The 21,556-nt window shown below is 42.6% G+C and overlaps 1 pseudogene across 1 annotated transcript; it reads left to right on the top strand.

The window, feature by feature from the left end:
• Nucleotides 1-2,190: 2,190 nt before the first annotated feature.
• On the top strand, nucleotides 2,191-15,968 carry LOC121400954 (annotated as a pseudogene). The gene is made up of 12 exons (XR_005966007.1): nucleotides 2,191-2,369; nucleotides 5,991-6,015; nucleotides 6,172-6,318; nucleotides 6,857-6,981; nucleotides 7,139-7,265; nucleotides 7,541-7,588; nucleotides 11,415-11,572; nucleotides 12,630-12,704; nucleotides 12,925-13,003; nucleotides 13,315-13,413; nucleotides 13,825-13,842; nucleotides 14,120-15,968. The product of XR_005966007.1 is annotated as an interleukin-17 receptor A-like (transcript).
• Nucleotides 15,969-21,556: the final 5,588 nt, after the last annotated feature.

The raw sequence follows: 21,556 nt of genomic DNA, 5'->3' as shown, positions 1-21,556 counted from the left end.
CCATAAACCCATGAAGAGGTTCGCGTATGAGGGAGCAAACCGCGCTCCCTTCGTCGCTCATTAAACATAAAATAATTGGTATTTAACAGGAACTCCAACGCCTGTAAAATTCATTTTGGATATCAGGATACAAGTTAGAATGTTGTAACCAAAATTTGATGGCTAAGGTCCCTCGGTCATGTTGAATGGAGAAGTATAAAGAGCTCACATCCAAAGACACCCAGACGTAGGAAGATTTCCATTGGACAGTCTGAATCTTATTAATACAGTCAGTGCTGTCTCTGAGGTAACTAGGAAGCTCCAGGACAATGGGTAATAGCAATTCATCAACATATTCGGATAAGTGTTCATTCAGGGACCCAATTCCAGAAACTATTGGGCGACCCTGAACATTAATAAGGCTTTTATGAACTTTTGGTAACCAATGAAAGATTGGAATACGTGGATTCTTACAGTAGATATATTCAAATTCCCGATCAGTCAAAATGGATTCAAACTTAGCCCAATTAAATAAGTTCAACATTATGTCCTGAAACCTCCTAGTTGGATCAAAATCCAGCAGCTGATAGGTATCTGAGTCTCGTAATTGTCTGAGGGCTTCGGATTTATAGTACTCAGTGTCTAATACAACCACGAACCCCCTTTATCCGCGTTCTTAATAATAATGGATTTGTTGGATTGTAGACTAGTGATAGCATTGAATTCACTCTTACTTAAATTATGGTGACTCCTATTGGGGATCTAGTATTTAGCCAGATCATTTGTGACCAATTTTTGAAACAAATCAATATAAATTCCTCTACTTTGTACAGGGTAGAAGGTAGACCTCTCACCCAGTTGGGTATGTGTCACAATATGATCTGGGTGATCACCCCTATATGATTCGAGCAAAAGATCTTGCATAGTATTGACAGTGCACAGTTCTCCAAAGGAAAAAGTATTGGACTGGTAACCTCTATGTGGGGTGTCCAAAGCATCGTAAACCATAAGATTATCCCCAACCTCCGTATCATGTAATGTATGAGAAATATCCAAAGCATCTCCATCAAAATCATCATCAGAGGAGGAAACCTCATTAATACGACCAGTATTATAATGACGCATTAGAGTAAGCCTACGTATAAACTGGTTAACCTCCAATATAACATCAACTGTTCGCATATCATGATCCGGGACAGTGACCCCCTGCCCCATCTGAAAGCTGGAACGAGTCACAAGAAGGCAAGTAATTCAAAGACTATAAAAAGAAAAAAATGAAGGCATAGAATTTACCTTTCTATAACATATTAAAAGTTAACAAAATGTTGAACCACTGCTTTAAAGTTTGGTTTTTTCAACTCCATTCAGTCCTATAGGTCCTTCTATAAGCAGCTTATGTTAGATGCATTTCATACAAACAACGACCTTACACTCAGCTCCCAATATGTCATTTCTCCTATCCCCGCACTTCATTTGCTTTTTCTATCAGATCCCAGCAAGCCCAGCATTGTCAGCTTCAGCCCAAGCAATAATCCCTCCAGCTCTGAACTGGAGTTTCCCAGTCAGTGATTTCTTGGTGTAGCCCCTCCCCCCTGTTGGGCGGGTCTAAACTTACACTGGGAAACAGGGCAGGCAAGAGCAGCCGAGTCGGATTCTGAAGCTTTCACTCCTCTGCCAGGAAGGTGGATGGAAGTTTAATGTGGATGGATTATTTTAGTCTTCTAAATGAATCCTTTCTCAACTTAACACACACATGGAACGCTGCATAAAATGCTGCAGGGTAAATTCACAGATGACTTATGTTTGGGGAGGCTCAGCCTTTATTTTGTTGCTAGGGCCACTCCCCTTAGTAACGCCTCGAAAGTAACTCCTGCCTAAAGTTTCACCCTTCATTTGAAATTTCTTTGTAGAACTGTATTTAGACGCTAAATCCCCGGCTTGTGTTGTGGTTCTGCTGAAGTGTGTTGTGCTTCCGCTCAGTTCCCTCCCAGCCAGGAAGTCCCGGCCAATCATCGCTCCCCTCATTTGCATATTCTTCTCAGGGGACTTTCCAGCCTGGACGCTGCTTTCCAGAACTTCCTATTTGCATATGTTGCCCCGCCTACGCCCGACTACTTTCAGCTTCAATTTAGTGAAGCGTGATTGGCCGGCAGGTGTGTATGGGCGTGTTCCGTGCCCAACCTGAGAATGAGGAAGTGCTGAGGTGAAATTGCTGCGCTGAGGGGTCGGGGCTGAGTGTTGTTCTGTTGTACTGGCTCTTGCCAGCTTCCATCATGGCACCGGGGGGCACTGCTGGGCAGCTACTGGCGCTCACTCTTTGGCTGGGGCTTCTTACCTGTCCCGCCCAGGGATTTCGGATTGTCACTTCGGACTACAACTGCTCCCTGCCGGTAAGTACCACAGAGAAGGGAAGGAATGGGGCCACAAATGTCTGTTCTGTGACCCAAAGCCGAGTAAAACCCGCAGCCAGATCTAAAACCAGCCCAAAACCAGCCAAGAGGCGCTTCAAAGTAGCCCAAAAATAGCTCAATATGTGAAAAGCCTAAAAAATAAATTAATATATGTGAAAATAAGCTATTAGAGTCAAATTGGGAGCAGAATCAGTAAATGCTACTGGTATGCATGCCGGAGACCTCTAGTGACCGAACAGAGGTAAAACCATAAACTCAAAAATTTCTCCAAGGCATGCTAATAGGTAAAAAAATATACTTTATTTACATCAATAGTTAAAAGACATGGAAAGTATCCCCTCTAACGCCTAACGCGTTTCATGCTTACCCAGCACTTATTCTGCCTATGACTAAGTGCTGGGTAAGCATGAAACGCGTTAGGCGTTAGAGGGGATACTTTCCATGTCTTTTGAACTATTGATGTAAATAAAGTATATTTTTTTACCTATTAGCATGCCTTGGAGAAATTTTTGAATATGTGAAAATAAGCCTCAAATTTTCACTGCCTCGCAAATTTCTCCGGGAAGTGAAATGGGACGTATTTGTCCGTTATCAGGGACGGAACTACAGGGGGAGGCCCAGGAGTTAATATAAGGCCCTAATTCTTATACAATTTCTATTAATATTCAGAAAACAGGTCAACCTCTAGACGTTTTGATTTTTAACTGCAAAATTGTTTGAAATTGAGGAAAATGCGAGAATACTTAAAGGGCATGTAAAAGCAAACAAATAAAATCCCATTTTTACTTTCTTTAATGAAAAAGAAACCTATCTCCAATATACTTTAATTCAAAAATCTGTACTGTTTTATAAGAAACCTGACTGTATGCAGTGAAATTCTGCCTTCATTTACTGCTGTGGATAGGAATTGTCAGATGGTCCCTAACTGCTCTGCAGGGAAACAATCATACTTATGAACAGCAGGGGGAGCCCCCGCCTTACTTCCTAGCCATGCAAAACTCAAGCAGCTTTGTTTGTTTCCCTGTAAAGCAGTCGGCGACTGTGTAGAGATTTGTATTGGATTTTTGCCTTTACATCCCCTTTACTGTTTCCAGCTGCAGGGACAAAGATCATGGAGCCAGATTTAAACAGATAAACTGGGATTCTATTTGGAGGATTATTTTGCTGCAGCCACTGGTTCTGCAGAGTTGGAGAAAGTTTGTATTAAACAATACAAAAACTATAAAATCCACATTAGATTACATGACAACACAGGACCCAGTGCAGTCTGTATATTCTGATTATTAATCAGTCTGGCTGTATCGGCTTCTGGCAGATATTATTTGACTTGTGCTGTTTTGATCATTTAAGACGATCCCTAAGCAGCCCAGACCACACTGAGCATGTGCACAGTCTTGGTCTTGCAAAGATTTATAACAAAGTTACAAGATGGTGACCCCCTGTGGCCAACTTTGAAAGCATAAATCATTTGTTTGATTAGGCTTGTGGTGCAGTAAGTTCATGTTTATGTTTAGTATACAAAATACAGCATTTCTAGCATTAGTCTATTTTAGACTTTATTTCCCTTTAAGAGTGACGCGAGACTGGGGTACCGATAAGCGATGTGCGGGCCGGCCCGATATCTGCGGATCGGGTAGGTTGGGGCCAACCTCGCACCCCCATTTGTGGGTGGGCAGGCCCGGATTTGTGGAGAGGCCACCAAGGCCCGGGCCTAGGGTGGCAGGACTTAAGGGGGCGGCATGATGCCTAAACACACCCACATTAGTTCAGAAGCACTGGAGATGAGCATATGATACGATAGTTTTTCAATTTCCCGTACACCAGTCCCCATTGTTCCAGTCCCGACCCGCACAGAGCCCAAAATCTGGTAATTCCTGACTTCTACACATCTCCCATTGCATGCTGGGTATTGTAGTCTTACATTAAACTTGGCAGTTAGCAAATTGCTAAACAAAAACTTCATTACCCAACATGCACCGGGAGGCGCAGGCTTGGCCACATTATGGCAAGAAAAACATTAGCTGGTTTACCTTGGCTAGTTTGTACATTCAAAACCAGCCTGGCCTTTCAATTAGTAGCCCAATTTGGCTGGAAAACCGCCAACCTGTCAACCCTGCCCACAGTCTTGCCGGGAGTCAGCAGCTGTAGGGCCACGCGCAGGGGCACTAGTTACAGGTGGGATATTCCTGAACGTGTGGGAGGGAAGTGGCATAAAGCTATGGTTGCCACCTTTTTTTGGAAAAAAAATACCAGCCTTCCAATATATTTAGATATTTTCCCCAGTCGATAACATTGGGGTCAAGTATACTGGCCAGGTGGCAACCCTACATAAAGCAGACATGCCTGACCTGTGGCCCCCCAACTGCTATTTGATGTAGAACCCCCAGTAGCAATCGGCATGGGATGCTGGGAGTTGCAGTTTTAGCATCAGATGGTTGGACATCCCATCTCTCCTACATAACATAAAATGCCCTGTGTGCTTTAATCAGCATTATTTTCCCATGAGGGTGGGTGATACTGAAGGCACAGGGGCAAGTGATGGAGGGACAGGGGCAAGTGATGGAGGGACAGGGGCAAGTGATGGAGGGACAGGGGCAAGTGATGGAGGGAACTCAGGGGATGGTGATTACAGGAACACAGGAGCGGGTAATGCCAAGGACAAATTTGGACATACAGTGGGTGCCAGGCTGAAAATCACTTCTGCCCTTTTATTTTGGGTTAAACTTTAATCAACACATTTTCTATCCTCGGAGTAATGATTACTGGAATGAACTGTATTTAAAAAATTTTATTTGTTTTTTTTTTAACTCCGCACCAAAACATTTAAAAATGTGCCACACAACATGAAGTGAACAAGACTCACAAACGCAGTATCTCTTTATTTCTGTTGCCTGGTTCTGACTCATGAAGCAGTTTAGCAGAAGTCTGTTCTTCCTCAGCTCGGACAATCGGATGGCGTCTGCTATGTTGTTTCAAGAGTCAGAGCCAGCAGTGCAGAGAATATAAACAACTGAATACGGAATCTTCCTTGAGTGAATGTTCCGTGAGACTGCACCCCAGGGCAACTCTGGCTGGGGCCTCGTATAATGGAAAGTCATGTGACGTCGCTCTACTTAGGATTAGTAGTAAATTTGTCATTTCTCTGGTCAGTTCTAACATTCATGTACCGTTTGGAAGTTAGCATGGAAGTTGATGTTCCTGGGGTCAGTGACCCTGACAACCAGGAGAAATTTTCAGTTAGAGTCTTAAAATAGGCATTATAGGATTAACAATTGCAGAAAAATCATGAAGTATAGACCAGTTGACAAAGTGCTTAGAATATGTGCATTCACAATCTATTAAAGTTTATTTAAAGGTTAACTTCCCCTTTCAAAAGACTGTCTGGCTACAGTTTCCAGTAGCCAGAGTATAGTGAGAATATTCCTTCCATTTCTGATCTGATGGGAATCTGACAATCTGAATGGACCGTGCACAATGATCCCTGTTTGGTTTGCAGGAAATAAAGGGGAACTACAGCTCTATACTTTTTGTAAGACGTTGATATTCTGCTTTAACCACTGGGGGATTTCCTGTTCTGACTATTTCATCTCTATTTTTCAGGGTGTCACGTGCTCAGTTCTGAACAGTAAGTGATTTAACTTTTTCTTGTTTGTGCTTTTGGTGTTTTTTATTTTTTTTTTTAAATCAGTGTCCCTTTAACTCTCTACTAAGATGACCGCACTTGCTGTGAGCAACTCGCCCTGTGACTGGGATCTGTACTGATTAACCTCTTCTTTGCCAGGCAATTGCATCGACAGTAGTTGGATCCACCCCCGTCAATGGACTCCATCTGCTCCCTCCAACTTAGAAGTTGTTCTTGTGATAGAAGCGAATGAGTCGGGGGACCCCGTGCCAGTGCTCAGAATCAGCTGGACAGTGGCCCCTGATGGTGAGTGTCACACAAAGGGGAAACGTTAGAATGTAAAATCCAACCTGTGCAACCGCTAGCAAACTGCTGTCCGTGGGTGTTGAGCTTAAACTGGATCAGGTGGAGGGGACGATAAAGGCCCAGTCATAGTGCTGATTTGTTCCCTGGGTACCCCTAGAACTATAGCAGGTTGACCGTTACCCCAATGTTTCTATATATCTGTAACCTTGTTATGAGCTAAGGGGACCCAGTCCTGAAGGTCCAGTTAGGGGGAGATTTGGGGTGAGTGATTATTTGTGCCCTGGGTACCCCTGGAACTGTAGCAGGGTGACTGTTACCCCAATGTTTCTATATATCTGTAACCTTGTTATGAGCTAAGGGGGCCCAGTCTGAAGGCCAGCAGGGTGACTGTTACCCCAATGTTTCTATATATCTGTAACCTTGTTCCAGGTCATTTTAATTGTGCTCTGCCTGCCTGTATTTCATATCACATGGCTTTACAATGACTTGGCCATTTATTGTTGTGCTCTCGTTTGGGCTGACTGGTTCTGTTTCACAGCCAGTATCCTGGGCCTGTTGGGGGCAGAAGTGTCGGTGATGCAGCGCAGCACTAATGAGCATCTGTGTGTCCAACTTAAGTTCGAAAACCAGTTCCCTCAGCAGCTGATGTCTGACAATAAGCCAGTAAGATGTTCTTATTTTAATATTCAGATGGTGGGAGGTATGATTAGGGGGGTATGTTAGAGAAATGACGGGGTTGCAGGGCAGGGTTAGAAAGTCTAGATCAGGTTCATTAAATGTCTGTACCAGTTACAGGGTCCTCTCTTCTCTCATATTTCAGTGGCAGTTTGTCTTCAGCAACTTTAAGGTTGATCCCGAGCAAATGTATGATGTGACTGTCCAGCACCTGCCCAGGCTGGTTAACTCCGACCTTAGGAACAGTAAAGAGATGTCTATCATTGTACCAGGTAAGTCGTGTTTCAGTCTCCCTGGCCACACTGGTTAGTTCTCGTTACTACCTGTTTCCTTACTAAAAAAAAGCCTTGGACTTATTTTATAGGTTCTTATAGTGACAAGTCCCTGCCGTTGCTTATCGTAAAGCCTCCTTTCCCATAGTCTTTTGGAGATGTTCGCTAGGCAACCCTAGAAAATAAATTCAGATACCAGCACCCCCTGAGAATAGACTGCATGGACCTGAAGTTCATTAAGATCTTATATTGATCTAATGTCTTGTGTTTTGCAGGGTGCTGAGACAAAAGGATGAGTAAAACAAAGACTTGTTGCCAGCACGGTATGTTCTTCAGTTCTCTGTCTACCTTGAAAGTGAAGATAAATGTAAAAAAATCCAGTGGGGCCAGTTACTTAAACATTAGCTCAGTGGGGGGGGGGGTCAAGCCTGTTAGTAGTAAAGACGATGTGTGCGTGTCTATGTAGATTTTGATCTACCAGTAGACTACAAGCTGGTAAGTAGATCACAGCTTCAGTGAACTGTCAGCCCGTTCTGGTACTTTACATTATTATTTGGCTGGATTTTGGCTGGATGATCCATCTGTATCACTCCATCTGTATGTGGAGATAGGGAGGTGATAAATGGATTTGGTCTGAGCCTTAGCATTGCTCAGGCCACTGTGGATTCTGCTGGGACAGAGCAAGACATTTTAAAGTCAGCAGATTAATATTATGGCTCAATATTGGGATTTACACACCTGGTATGTGTACCCACCACAAACAGAAAACACGCAAAAGACCAAAATGGTGGCAAACAGTTACCTTTCTTATTATTTTCATCCTCTGAAAGCGATTCCCAGCCTCCTATTATTTGGACTGCCACCTTGTCCCAGAGATGCTTCGTGGTCTGTCTATTGTGATATGCCATCATGTTGGTCATATATAGAGCTGGCCGTTCCTCTAACAGATCAATCAGCCTGTCTGTATCAAAACTATTCTTTAAAAAAGGCATTTTTTCTAGCGTGTTTTCTCGGCCTGTTCTCTCGACGTTTTTTGTTTGACACTATGGGTGCGACCTTTTGTACCGATATGACGCATCGTTATTCCGTAGGGTAACGTGGCGTCATGACGACAGCGTATTTCCATGTTATCGCGGCGACTAATCGTTGTGTGTGCTTCTAGGGGATTTCTGTGCTTCTCTATGAACAAGCTATTTCTAACAAATCACTTCAAAAAGGGTCTCTCTGCGTTTTACAGCTACTTGCGATCTCAAATCATGCTGTGTGCATAATAGCTGGAGATTTGCATCTGCCTGCGTGTTCTGACAAAATGAACGACTTGTTGCCAGAACTCGCTTTTAAAAGTCGCAGTCGACTTATCGCCCAGTGTGCTCTTACCCTAAGGGACGCAAGCATTAATACACTCCATCTCAAGCAGGACTGTCTCTAACCACCAAACCCTATCCTATTTCGATAGAAGGGGTGGATAGCACCCCATTGCATTCTGGTCCTGTTTTCTCTGAAGCCGGGGATGTTATTTATGTTTTAAATAAAGAACATTCAGAAAAAGTAAGCTTTGATGTCCTCCCAACTCTACCAAATGTTAGGCACCCCCAAGTGAATGTATTTACTTACCTGAAACCCCAGACCGGTGCTCCTATTAGCAGAAAACTGCATCAGCCTGGGGTTTTTCTAGTGAGCATCACTGAGCACTTCTCCTCGGGCTTCTTCTTTATTCAAGTTTCCTGGGGAAGATGCAAGCACAGTAGAATGAAAAAGCCGACTTTATAGTCTTTTCACTCTAATGCGCATGCGCAGCCGCACGAAGAAAGAAGAGAATTGCTCCGTGGTGCTTGCTGAAATAACCCCGGGCCGGGTGCAGTTTTCTGCTGATAGGAGCACCGGCCTGGGGTTTCAGGTAAGTAAATACATTCACTTGGGGGTACCTAACCTTTGGCACCTCCAAGTGCGAAACGACAAATCCCAGTTTGTTTTGGTAGAACCGTTCATCATATGCCTCTCCATAAAGCTCATGGGATCACTTCCAGGAACTAAAATCCCTTATGGAAGAATATTTAATATTTCCACACCTATATACAAAGAATTAAAGGCATAACTTCAAGAGGATTTTGCAAAAGGCTTAATTTGCCCATCATCTTCTCCTGCAGGTGCTCTAAAAAAATTTTAAGAAAAGAGACGGGTCCTTGAGACCCTGTATAAACTACAGGGAATTAAATTGCATGGCTATTAAAAATCATCATCCGCTCCCTCTTATTCCCCAGCTGAGCACAGCTTAAATCTTTACTAAAGATGGGGGTCACTGACCCCATCTAAAAAACATGCTCTGTAAGGCTACACATTTATTGTTATTGCTATTCTTTCTTACTCAACTCAAAAAAGAGCAGGCACTTCCAAAGACCTTGTATTACAGTTTATGTATTGTTTTATTTTGTACATTTCTTTTGTAGTTTATGAAGTGAATCTGTCTCCCACCATAACATATTGACAGGTGATACATCTAGATGTGCCACATTTAAAGGAACCTGTGTGTAGGCCATGTGGGTTTCTTACGTGTATGGGGATAAAACGTTTCTCAAAGTCCTCAATTTTCTTGAGACAAATTGGCAACCGTCTCGTAAAATAGTGTCTAATGTAGGGTCAGTTTTCAGTATAGTTAGGTTCTTTTTTTACAATGTTCAAAATCTCCCAAGTATTGGGGACTATACTGTATGTCAAAATACATGATACAGAGTTGGATTTAGAATTAGAAAAGAGTTTTCTCCTAATTTGTTCGATTCTTGAATTAACTTCAATATTAGGGATGCACCGAATCCAGGATTCGGTTCGGGATTCGGCCTTTTTCAGCAGGATTCGGATTCGGGCCGAATCCTTCTGTCCGGCCGAACCGAATCCGAATCCTAATTTGCATATGCAAATTAGGGGCGGGGAGGGAAATTGCGTGACCTTTTGTCAGAAAACAAGGAAGTAAAAAATGTTTTCCCCTTCCCACCCTAATTGCATATGCAAATTAGGGTTCGGATTTGGTTCGGTATTCGGCCGAATCCTTCGTGAAGGATTCGGGGGTTCGGCCGAATCCAACAAAGTGGATTCGGTGCATCCCTATTCAATATAGAGTACCAAGATGGCGTCTAACCTGCCTATTGCTCAATGATGTCATATTAAGAGATTGTGGTGTTCCATTTTGCCTCATTTATGACACTGAAGTATACTTAACATTGATTGGCTCTATCTTGTTTTAAATATGCTGTGGGAAGTGTGAGTACTTAGCGTAAGTATCTGAATTATATGAAACGCGTAAGGCTGTATCCCTGTGCATCGAAAAAGTTTGCCTGGAGGATTGGTCTTTAGAAGTGCCTGCTCTTTTTTTCTACATGGTGGTCCGGTCCCTTAGTTGAAGGTTCAGTGCGGTGCACCTGGACCTGGACCTCTTCTCACAACTGGTGAGTTCTACCGAGACCAGAGAATTTTCTATATATATATTTTACTACTATCAACTAATGTTCATTGTTCGTTTCTATTCAGACCCTCTCCAATTCATATTCCAGTCTCTTATTCAAATCAATGTAGGTTGCTATGGTAATATGGACTCTAGCAACCAGATGCTGAATAAAAAGCTAAATAACTTAAAAACCACAAATAATAAAAAATGAAAACCAAATTTTTTTTTTGTTTTTTTTTGAAGCTGCGGGGGACGGATATGGGATGGGATGTGTGGAATATTGGAAAGCATAATGTACCTTCAGTATCTTGTCTGGGGGTCTTACTGTAGCACTCTCCTGCGTTGCCATAGTTCCTTTCCCCCTGCACCTAGCTACCATCACATTTTCATATATATATATATATATATATATATATATATATATATATATATATATATATATATATATATATATATATATAATGCATGTGTGTGTAATTTTTTTTTATTTTAAAAAAAAAAGGCTGAAGGAGCAGCCGAAACATCAGTATGTGCCAAATAAAAATATACAAATTCTTAATAAGACCTGAGGTGTGTGGTTTTTTTTTTGATCATATATTTTTGGAACCCTTTGAAAACTGCACCCAGGCATCTGAATCACTTATTTTTTGAGAGTGCCGATATTCCTATTTTGTATATATACACAGAATATTATATTTTCCTTTCCCCAGGAGACTGCTGGGATCCCAACATTAGTGCGGAGAGCGACGGCGACGACCTCGTTGTGAGTTTCGACACCAGGAGTGACAGTTGCGACTACAGGATTCTAGTCAAGAACACTTTCATAGTTTCACTTAGAAGTCCACAATATCCTATAACTTTACATCCGGTAAGTGCAAAGGTACGAACACACCACTCAGCAGTTAACATATAGCATAAGCGTTGCTCCTTGCTGAGGAGAAATGATGGCTCTCCCCATGGGATTAAAAAGGAGATTGTAAGTGTAGGGGTTGCTCTGTTCTTTGCTGATAGGATGGGAGCCTACCCGATGCCGTCTGTGTGATTACAGTGTAATATCAGCAGACAAAATTGCCCAGTAATCTCCCTATGTCTAGATTATAAACTGATTTGGGGGAAGATTTATCAAGGGTCGAATTGAAAATTAAAATTTTCGCGTTTTTTATGGTCAAAACTTTCAAATTCAACCAGGGAATTATTCAAATTCGATTCGAGTTTTTTTAAAAAAAATCCGAATTCGATTTTCGAGATTTATCATACTCTGGACCTTTAAGAACTCGAATTTGACTATTCGCCACCTAAAACCTAACGAATTGCTGTTTAAGTCAATGGGAGAGGGATCAATTCTGCAGTTGTTTGCAGCCTTCCTGACATTCGAGTTTTTTCAATTCCATTCAAATTCGATTTGAGTTTTCGGGTCGATTCTATTCACCCGAGTTTTAAAAATTTGATTTTATTAATAAATTTAGTTTGGTTGAGTTCATGGGAGTTTATGGGTGTTTTAAAAAAACTCACATGAATTCGAAATTCGACCCTTGATAAATGTGCCTCTTAGTGTTGGTAAGCAGGCTTCTCATTGGAGCATCCTTTTGCATTGAGCTGCTTACTTAATGCAGTGGGAGGGTTTTATAGAAGTTTTGTGTCCACTTGTATTTCTTTATTGCGTAGTCTTTTTCATTAGGAGTAATTTAGGAAGACCCCCAAAAGAAGTACTCTTGCAAGATCGCGCTCCTCAGTGCTCAAGAAAAGAGCATGTGTGCCTGGGGTCTTGCTGGGAAAATAGAAAATCGGTCAAGCACCCTGAACGCATGCAGTGCTTTATTCATGGGGGCGGCTACAGGTCTCTTGTGCTCCAAAATGGAAGGCACCCTGCACTCCACATTGTAAATGCCGTGGTTAACAGTTCTGATTCTGGTTTGTTTTTACAGGATAATTGCTCCGAGCGTATGAATCATACCTTCACGGGCCTGGCAGCTGACCCCCTCTGCTGGTATTTTATCCAGGTGAAGTATCCAGTTGTCTGGAAGTGTGTATAATGCAAGTTTCATAACGGTTCCTAGTGGTTTGATATGCCCTACTCTTTGGTATGGCCAGGGGGCAGGGCTCAGCCCACAAGCCATTAATAGAGGTGTTTAGTAGGCACTATTTGCACTAAATGTGTGGGCTCACATTGCATCTACCATGGATTTCATGCTTTCTAACAGGGACTTGTTCTCGTTTTAGGTATGGGCTGTTCTGCCAACCTGTAAGACTGACTGTATCCGTTATAATCACATGCCGCAGTGTAGCACAACCTCACCCCGTAAGTGAGAAACCCCAGTTATCTGCATATAGACTTCTTACCTGCAGCCATGCTCTGTTAAACGGCGCGGAATTCTGTGCCATAAAGCAAAACTAGAGTGCTGTTTGCAATCTCCGGAGACAGTCACAGTAACAAATATGGTCACAAGAATGGCAGATATAAGTGGAGGATTTATGTCCCCTATATGTAAAACCTGCCACAGGACCTTTTCTCTTTCATATCAAGGTTACTAATACTTAACAGTGAATTGGAGATGTTGTTACAGCCATTTTGGGGTTAGACTAATCTTGTTTATTAATGTGTCTCAACAGCCCCGGTGTCCAACAAGCGGTTGCGCTTGTTCTTCATACCGGCAGCTTTTATCATCCTCCTTGCACCCATCTTAATTATTTGCCGAGAGGATTCAAAGAGTAAGTTCCATGGCTTGTTCTCTCTCTCTTTCACTCTGCAAGCCGCTCGGGCTCCATTTCTGACTCTGATATCACTATGGGGGGCAGCTAGGGAGAGCAAATGATTCTTTAGAGAGCTTGTGATTCTTTGCACTAATTCTCTCTTTATAAATCTAATTTTTAATGAGAAATATTTGAACTGAGTTTAAATTGGGTCTTTCTTAGGGGAAAAAAAACAATAGTCATAGTCACTGCACTTGCAGACGTGAATGACCCCTAGGGTGTGACATATCTGAACCAAGGATCTTTAGTTCTCCTTTAAATACAGCCTAAGGCATCCATAAGGCAGTGGGTTAGCGGGCATGTAGTATTTGCTACCAAGACAGGGAAATTAAATATTTACTAATACTGTATTCTTTTTTCTTTTTACAGCAGAAGATTCTAAGCCAGGTAAGTCCAGGGCATTTTTTTGCTGTGTTGATGGTTTATGGTTAATTACTATGCTACCTAACCTAACAATATTTAATTACCTGCTGAAAACAAAGGAGTTGAGCTGTCACAGTACAGCAGCATGAATCACCTGGTTGTAACAAGAAACAAACTCTGATGGAGCAGCAGTGTTGTATAACATGATAACGTCATAAGATAATATTCTATAGTCTCCGTTTTATGCATTTTTATTGCTATGAACAATCCCTTTTGATTTATTATCTCTCTGCTCTTCCAGCTCCGGACCTAATACAACCGGGAGTAAAGAAGGTTTGGCTGGTGTATTCTGCAGACAGTCGCCGGTACTTGGACGTGGTAATCAAGTTTGCGGATTTCCTGCGGGACGCTTGGGGAATGGAGGTCGTGCTGGACCGTTGTCAAGTTAATAACATCGGACTGGTTGGTGCCGCAACATGGCTGAACCATCAGAAGGCTGAGATCGAGAAAGTGAACGGGACTATTTTGCTTCTGTGTTCTCGGGGGACACAAGAGAAATGGCTAGCCAGGCAAAATTATGAAGGGAACAAAGTGGCGCTGAGAGAAAACAGGCATTTATTTTCCCTTGACCAGGGTGACCTCTTCTCCCTCACCCTCAACTTTATCATCCCGGACTTTGAAATGAATATACAAGAGCGTTATGTGGTGGCTTATTTCGGCGATTTGAGCAGCATTGACAACATCCCCTCTCTATTTAAAATGTGCCCCCAGTACTGCATCCCGCAAGACCTACAAGATGTGTTCTTTAGGATTCATAGGATAGAACAGTGCCGTCCTGGAGTTAAGGTCACCGCTCCACAGCAGCAAACCAAAAGTTATGGCTTCTTGATGCAAGCCTTGAACAAGTGCAAGGTCTGGCAGGACGAGCATCCCAATTGGTTCCAGAAACAGTGTTTGCCCAATGATGGAGTGGAATCTGACCATGAAGATGAAGATATTAGCGAAGGTCTTACGCAGCAGCTTAAACCACTTGTGCACATTCCCAATTGTTCAATCTCTATGATGAACCCTGTCATTGCTAAGCCACTCTCTACCATGGTAACCGACCCTATTATTGCAGAAGGGCCTTCAAGCCTCCTGGTCCAGCCTCACGTGCATGAAGGGGGCTCAAGTGTGCAAACATGGCAGCCTATCCTAATGGATGGACAAATCTGCAGACAGGATCTCCACTTGAACCCTCCGCAAGATGACAGCGTATCTGTTGGAGAACATTACTCTTCTCCGCTCTCAGACCAGGGTTACCTCTCATTGGATCTGCTGAGAGAGGAGCATATGAAACTTTTAATGCAGCTGCCCCAGAGTGACCTCCTAGAGATTCCAGAGGAGGAAGACTACTTGAGGCTGGAGCAAGTGAAGCATTCTGAGCAGCCAGACCAGGGATACATCACCTGGGACTCAATGAGTAGTCTGGACAGGGAATCTTTGATGGCAGCCCAAGTTAAACTGCTGCAGCAGAGTGGAGTCTTGGAATGATGCAGTCAAGTGAGGCCACGCACTGTTTGTGATTACTTCTTACATGTGCACTTGTATGTGTGTATATTATATACTCCTAACATTTTATTAAGCGTAAACGTATGATGAAAGTGGCCTTCCAGATGCAGCAGGAACGGGATTGGTAAAAGAGATTTGCCACACTTTAAACAACTGTTGCTTGACCACAAATCCCAAAAATGCTTTTAAGAATACAACCGCTTTTTAAGAATACGGTTGTATCCTTAAAACGATATTGCTCAATTAAATCTTTCCAACCTTGTCCACCCCTGTTACATAAATCATGGATATCCTCAGCTTGCTTCCCCTTCCACTCCCTTTATTATGCCCTAGGTAATTTGTCCTCAAACCAGCCGAGCCTCTCCTCAAAGCGGCTGTAGGGCTTCCATGAGAAACACACGAGTCCTGTTCCAAAATTTAACGCCACTTTAATCAATGACAATAGATTACAATCACTTAATAGGAGGTAAATATATATATATGATAACTGTAAATACATTTTCTTTGCAACTTCAGAGCTGTACAGTGTAAATAAAAATACTTTCTGCCACCCGCTCCAAACTGCTCATCCTTAAAATAAACTTCAAATCTCGCAGATACAAAGGAATATGAATTTCCTTACTCATTTATCACTAGAAACGAATATCTTTACGTCACATTTAGAGCTGCTACAAAACTGCGGGAGCCCATTACTTACCCCGCAAAGTTGTTTCATAGCTGCGGTTAGAAGTTTGGCCAGCAGAGGTTGTTTAAAGCCCAGAATAAATAGTTTTTCTCCCCCTTTAACAGTAAAAGGGCTTGACAATCTTTTTGCCTCCTGCGCGAACAGGCAGCCCTGTATTTATTAAGCAGTGTCTTAATCTGGCAGTTTTGCTTTTAAACTAGCACCTATAGGGGTAACAGGTTGTAGCAAATTCACTGCAGAAGCATGTTGTACCCCTGAAATCGGGAATCAGTGTGTAGACATGAGTATATAACGTGCTACCCTCAGTTTTATAGTATATTTATTTAGTATAAAAATAAGAATTGCTTTATGCACACAGGAGAGGCATGGGAAACCTGCAGCTCTTGAACTATAAGTCCCAGCATCCCCTATAAGCAGAAGGCCACTCTGTTTAGTAAGAAACAGCCAGTGCTAAGAACCACACACAATTACCTTTTCTGTATTACATGTCACATGACATAAACATACATGCACTATACAGGGTTTGTTTAACCAGACACAGGTTATCTGCAGTAGGACGTCCCGGTAGGTAGGTTATCGTATCTCCCTGATGTATGGTAGAGTTCAGGTGTAACAAATGCAATCAGGAAACCTGAAGGGCAGCCCTTGGGTGGCTTTACCTGGTTGATAACTTGGCAAGATTGGTGGATATTGGGAGTGGGAAGGTCCAGAAGGGACAGCCCTTGTACAGAAGAGTAATGGAGGATTGTATGAAGCACCACAGACAAGGAACCAGTCCATAAAGTCCATTGGGCAAGCAGGAGCCAGTGAGATAGCGCTTGAACCATGCTTGAGGGGACGAGGTAGACTGTAGTACTGTTCCCATGACCATCTCAAAGGGATGGGGAGAGGCTTTGTCCTGGTGCAGTAGAAGATCTGTAGCTTTGGTGACTTTATGGGACATCAGCTTGTAGATTTTATGGTGATAACCCCCCCGGGAAACAGTGTGCAGGTGACACCAGTCCAGTGCACACGAAATGGTCAGGAAAAAGTTCACCTTAAATATCCCAGATGAAAGTAGAATATTCCATATTTGTTTTTTTAGGTAAGCTCACGCAATATAGGCAGTTAAGAAAGTGTTTCAAACTGAAAATGAATAAAGCCGAGCGCTGATAAGTCAGAAAACTGACCCCTGCAGCTCTGCTTCCAAAAGAGCCCCCTAATGCAGGGCAGCACTGGGTTCTATTGTGGTATATCGAGTGATTGTGCCACACACTCATAAACAGCAAGTATTTATCAAACCCAACTGCAAGGGTCAGTTTCTGAACCCCAGGACCAAGCACAACTCATTCACCAATGGCCATAGGTGTTCTCCATTGTCCATAATCAACCAACTATCTAAGGCCAACTAGAGGTCCGTCTATTGATCTTTCAGTCAATGAAGAAAGCTTTAGTCAGTTGAACCAATATGGCACTATTTATAGGGAACATAAACCTTCCATTGGAATCTCACAGCAGATCTATTGCACTTCCCTTTAGGCTCCATCTGACCTTTCTATACCTGCCATAGTCACAAACTATTATCCCAATGCTACTATAGGCACCATCTATCCTACTATACCACCTATCCCACAGTCACACTCCCTTCCCAGAGACTATTATCCCACTGTTACTATAGGCACCATATCTCCCTACTATACCTGCTATCCCACAGTCACACTCCCTTCCCAGAGACTATTATCCACTGTTACTATAGGCACCATCTCTCCCTACTATACCTGCTATCCCACAGTCACACTCCCTTCCCAAAGACTATTATCCCACTGTTACTATAGACACCATCTCTCCCTACTATACCTGCTATCCCACAGTCACACTCCCTTCCCAGAGACTATTATCTACTGTTACTATAGACAACATCTCTCCCTACTATACCTGCTATCCCACAGTCACACTCCCTTCCCAGAGACTATTATCCACTGTTACTATAGGCACCATCTCTCCCTACTATACCTGCTATCCTACAGTCATAACTCCCTTCCCAGAGACTATTATCCCCACTGTTACTATAGGCACCATCTCTCCCTACTATACCTGCTATCCCGCAGTCACACTCCCTTCCCAGAGACTATTATCCCACTGTTACTATAGCACCATCTCTCCCTACTATACCAGCTATCATCACACTCCCTTCAGAGACTATTTCCACTGTTACTATAGACACCATCTCTCCCTACTATACCTGCTATCCCACAGTCACACTCCCTTTCCCTACTTTATCCCACCTATAGGCACCATACTATACCTGCTATCCCACAGCCAGAGTACTGTTACTATAGGGCTATCCCAGTCTACTCCCTTCCCAGAGACTTTATCCACTGTTACTATAGGCACCATCTCTCCCTACTATACCTGCCAACAGTCACACTCCCTTCCCAAGACTATTATCCACTGTTACTATAAGGCACCATCTCTCCCTACTATACCTGCTATCCCACAGTCACACTCCTTCCCAGAGACTATTATCCACTGTTACTATAGGCACCATCTCTCCCTACTATACCTGCTATCCCATAGTCACACTCCCTTCCCAGAGACTATTATCCACTGTTACTATAGGCACCATCTCTCCCTACTATACCTGCTATCCCACAGTCACACTCCCTTCCCAGAGACTATTATCCCACTGTTACTATAGGCACCATCTCTCCTACTATACCTGCTATCCCACAGTCACACTCCCTTCCCAGAGACTATTATCCACTGTTACTATAGCACCATCTCTCCTACTATACCTATCCCACAGTCACACTACCTTCCCAGAGACTATTATCCACTGTTACTATAGGGCACCATCTCTCCCTACTATACCTGCTATCCACAGTCACACTCCCTTCCCAGAGACTATTATCCACTGTTACTTAGGGCACCATCTCTCCCTACTATACCTGCTATCCCACAGTCCCTTCCCAGAGACATTATCCACTGTTACTATAGGACACCATCTCTTCCCTACTATACCTGCTATCCACAGTCACACTCCCTTCCCAGAGACTATTATCCACTGTTACTATAGCACCATCTCTCCTACTATACCTGCTATCCCACAGTCACACTCCTTCCCAGAGACTATTATCCACTGTTTACTATAGGCACCATCTCTCCCTACTATACCTGCTATCCCACAGTCACACTCCCTTCCCAGAGACATTATCCACTGACTGGTCCATCATTATCACCTGTTACTATAGACACCATCTCTCCCTTACTATACCTGCTATCCCACAGTCACACTCCCCTTTCCAAAGACTACAATTCTAATGTAAATGCAGAGTACATGTAACCTACACAAAAATCACTCATCCAGCATCTTGCTCATAATTAGAGCAAGTTACAATGCCAGCAACCCACATAGATGCAGTCACTTGATAAATTGTTGCATCTGCTGAACGCAGATTTTTTTCCCTGCCACCCACATACATTTTTACTCACCCATTTAAATACAATTATATTTGTGCCTTACTTGTCAGTATAGAGTCTATTCCTGCCCCCATCTGGCCCAGATACAAGATGAGGAGGAAACCAAAACTGTCAGTTGTTATTTGTTCAAATGGTTGTGTGCCTGTATATGTAGGTTTATTCTAGAGATGTATAGAATGTGCCACCAGAACATCCCTTCTCTGTATATTTGTATTTATACATTAGGTGCCATATTGATTCCCTTAGACAGTGTATGAGGTATAGCTTATTGTGTGCCCAGAACATCTCTTCTCTGTATATTTGTATTTATACATATGGGAGGAGGAGGAGGTGCCATATTGATTCCCTTAGACAGTACAGTATGAGGGTATAGCTTACTGTGTGCCCAACAACATTCCTTCTCTGTATATTTGTATTTATACATATGGGAGGAGGGAGGTGCCATATTGGATTCCCTTAGACAGTACAGTATGAGGGTATAGCTTATTGTGTGCCCAGAACATTCCTTCTCTGTATATTTGTATTTATACATATGGGAGAGGGAGGTGCCATATTGATTCCCTTTACAGTACAGTATGAGGGTATAGCTTATTTTCCCACCTTAATTCATTTGTATCCTTTTTGAATGCTGGGCATTCTCCACCAATGGATAAGCAAAGCCGAGATACATGGGAATTTGCGAATACTTGGAAATTGGATTTCCTATTGATTGCCTCTGGGTTGCTGAAAGCTGGGAATATTTATGTTAGCACATAGCTTTGCACAGCAACCTTCTGAGTGGGATTCCAGCTTTCAGTGAATTGCAGTTTCCAGCAACTGACCTAAAGCTGTGACACCCAGGCAGAGGGATGCTGGGTAATCCCATAATTCTTCTCATTGCTTAAACTACATACCAGGGCTGGGTAGATCTTTATGGAAGGTGACAGCAATTTCTCACTAAATAAAATTTTCAGCGATGGTAGGCAGTCGGTAAAATGACCAACAGGTGGTGCTGTTGTTTCAAATTCATTATCCATATCAAAACTGTTTGCAGCATGCGTCTAATACTATGTGTGCAGCATGCGTCTAAATAAAGCGCAATTGAGCCATGCATGAATGTAAAGATCAGATTATAAAGGTTATGAGGTGGCAAACTCCCACACACAAACCCTATACGTTCATGCCCTTATTGGTAGGTGCACTAGTACCAATTCTTAAGGAGATATGAGCAGTTCCAGAACATATATGTCTTGGTGTAGCCATTGTTCATTTATTTAGATGGGTACTATGACCTTTTTGAATCCCAAAACCCAGAATTAATCTAGGATTATACCCTCATGACCAAGAGCTTTGGATATCAGAAATAAACCCAAGTTAACTATCTGTCTAGTCGAAGAAAGATGAAGCAGCTGTATCAAAGACGAGGATCAATGGAGAGGCCCCACCAATAAGCCACACATAGGCATGGAGCACCTCAAAAGTGCCCTGGCCCATGCATCAAAAGGTATATTAGAATAGTTGAATATGAACTTACCATTAAGATTACGCTCTCATTAACATCCCAACCATAGCAATAAATATATAAAGATAAGCAGAACACAAATAATACTTAGATGAAAATGGCTATCGAACCTCTCAGTGCGAACAAGGACCCAGCTTATTTGCACCCTGTATCTACGACATCTCCGCCATTAAAGGAAGCGTGACTGCTGCTAGAGCTAACAGATACTTTAAGTGACCAGACCCAATTCACTTCCTCACGCAGCACAAACAGTGACATTGATGTTCATAGTCACGATTGGCAATTCGCTTTTTATTGATGAAATGAGCGGATCCTGTAACGAATGATTCATACTATAACAGAATTATTTAAAGGGCTAGTCAAAACACGCCCCCAGACAAGAACACTCTTCAATAGCTAACTTTTTATAAAAAATCATCAAAACTAGATTTAGGAAATGTCCAGAACCACATCATTGGAAGTGACCTCCATTTTCTGTAAAACAACCTGTCAGCGTTGGGAGACAGACTCTCATTATGAACTGAAACATCTTCTCGTTTTTT

The sequence above is a fragment of the Xenopus laevis genome, chromosome 3L (genome assembly GCF_017654675.1).
Source record: "Xenopus laevis strain J_2021 chromosome 3L, Xenopus_laevis_v10.1, whole genome shotgun sequence".
Lineage (NCBI taxonomy): Eukaryota > Metazoa > Chordata > Amphibia > Anura > Pipidae > Xenopus > Xenopus laevis.
The sequence above is the reverse complement of the archived record's forward strand: the minus strand, read 5'-3'. Positions and strand labels throughout refer to the sequence as shown.